Source organism: Penaeus monodon, chromosome 7 (assembly GCF_015228065.2).
Source record: "Penaeus monodon isolate SGIC_2016 chromosome 7, NSTDA_Pmon_1, whole genome shotgun sequence".
In the NCBI taxonomy this organism is placed as follows: Eukaryota; Metazoa; Arthropoda; class Malacostraca; order Decapoda; family Penaeidae; genus Penaeus; species Penaeus monodon.
Genome location: NC_051392.1, coordinates 7707324 through 7709823, shown reverse-complemented (window position 1 = coordinate 7709823; position 2500 = coordinate 7707324).

Genomic DNA, 2500 nt, shown 5'->3' with positions numbered 1-2500 from the left:
ATATATATATATATACTTCCATTGGAATCCAACACTGGGTTTTAATTTATTTATTTATTCCCAGAAATGATTTTGGATTAGCACTATTAAATATATATTGACTTGCCACTTTCTAAGGTAATGTCGTTTTTCTCTCTGAAACTTTTTATCGAATAAAGGGCGACTGTCTTTAAAGTGATTTTTAAGATATTTCACTACGGTAACGGCCTTCACGCTTCGCTTTCACAAAAACCTTAAAATTTTTTTCCTCGCCAATTTCCATAAGTCATTTAGCCCCGAGTTCCACCGGGCCTCCGTTTTCTTCCGGCATTTCACATTTTCTTTGACGGGTAACTGAACAGGTTTCTTATTTTTACCCATAATGTCATCATGCGTTTTCAAAACAGTTCGTAATTTATGTCTATTTGTCCTTAGCTAAATTCGAAATTTCTTATGAGATCCGTTACCTTATTAATGGATGAGTCGTTTTGCAGGAGCTCAGTGGTTAATGGTCAAAACAAATAAATGTGCTAGACAACAAAGGTCACATAGCACTGAGGTAAAGTAATGTGGCGAAAAGGGGTAGAGACGAGTTAGCGATTAGAATAAGTGGACAGAAGAAAAGGATGAAGAAGAGAAGGAAAAGGAAAGGGGGAGAAGAAAAGACAGTACAAAATTTGTCGAGGCGAGGGCTGAGGACCAAGGCAGGGGTGATCCTTGGGCCTCAGTCTGCGTCTCGTAATCCCTCCCCTATGATAACAACGAGCAACGAATTGGAGGGTTGCAGGAGCTCAACAAATACCTCTCTGCATCAATATTTCCTGGTAGCATTATTGTGTTTCTTACTTTTTGGCGAAGGTCAGAAATGTCAACTATTGCAGACACGTTTGCAATGTCCACCCAAATGGCCAGCTGACGGCACTGATCCTTCCAGATCTGCTTCCTCCAGGAAATCAATAAAAAAGGGGTAATAATGATGATAATAATAATAATGATAATAATAATAATAATAATAATAATAATAATGATAATAATAATAATAATAATAATAATAATAATAATAATAATAATAATAATAATAATGATGATAATAAAAAATGTAATTACATGTGAAGTCCCTCCCTTGTTGGGAACAGACACATTAGTCCAATCATCTAGATGTGAATTCACCCTGCCGTTGACAACATATTCACCTGCATCGCTCAGGTATGATGTAAATGCTTCCCGTGTACGTTAGTCACCTTGTCAGTGACTTTCCTCTCCCCTATCGCCGCAGAACCACTGGCTGTGTCGTCCAGTGTGCCGATTCTAGGGTTAGAGTCGCCCACAGTGATGTAGAGATTGGGTTCATGAGTGTAAGCAGTGCTGAGCAAATTACTGAAAAATCCATATGGCTCCCTGCCCTAGGGGGGAGGGGGGAGTTGCCGGGGGGGGGGAGGGGAGATAAACTGCTTGAAGAGAATGAGAAATCTTGAAGACGTGTTCAGAAAGTAAGGACATATTCCCTTCGTACTGTTTATCTTATCTATTCTAATTTTTACACGGTCTAATGCTGGATTTATCAAAGAATCTGTATCCGGGAACATGTGTAATCTGATCTTTCTTCAATATTGTTTCCGGGATATCGAAGATACTTGTAATACTACACTAGTTTCAAGCTTAAATCTAAGCTGTGTCCATGTCATCCACCTGGATTTAAACAGGAAATAGAGAGTTACATATCTGGGTATTCAACGTCCTATACAACAGTATGTCCTGTGCGGCCTGGGTCTCGCCTCGCACTCTGCGTCTGTGGGCTGTTCCTTGGTTCGTGTTCCTATGCCGCTACGATTATCTCCATTGAGACGGAAATTCATCATATTTGCCTGCCGCCTTCATAAGTTCCTTCATGTTTGTCGATAATTTGGGCTTTGTCGAGTGCTTGATATAGTTTCACGTTCTTGAAACTATCAGATTTTTTTTCAAGTTTCCAGGTCCTTTGCCGAGACAACTGATTTTTGTTTCTCTTGGTGTTGAGTTCAGTAAGGAGTAGTGCTCCTCGCGTCCTAGGTGGCGCCCGCTCTCTGCACGCGCTACACGTTGACGCGTGTGAGACCGATGTCAAGAGCCGTGATGAGTTCTCCTATCAGGGCTCCATGGCCGTTTCGGGAGGAGGGCTGGAGGGATGCTGTTCTCGTGCTTGACCTCGTCCTCAGGGTGGATCTTCTCCAGGAGGGCTGCGATCTCCTCCGGGACAGTGACACGGTCACGCAGAAGGCCCGTTTCCTTATTGACGTCAATCTTCGATATCATAAATTCGAAAAGGACGTCATTTATCCCTCTGCTGAGGTACACGTCTGCATTGCTAGCCTTCCTCTCCCTTGACCATGCAAGGATGCCGTCGAGGCGTTGGCTGGCCGCCACACTCTGGCCAGGGAGGGGGGGGCTGCTCCTCCCATGTTTCTACATAATCTAAAGACACTGTTTTCTACTCCGCTCTTTTTAAATACTCTGCAGTGAGAGCAGACACCTCCTGTCATGG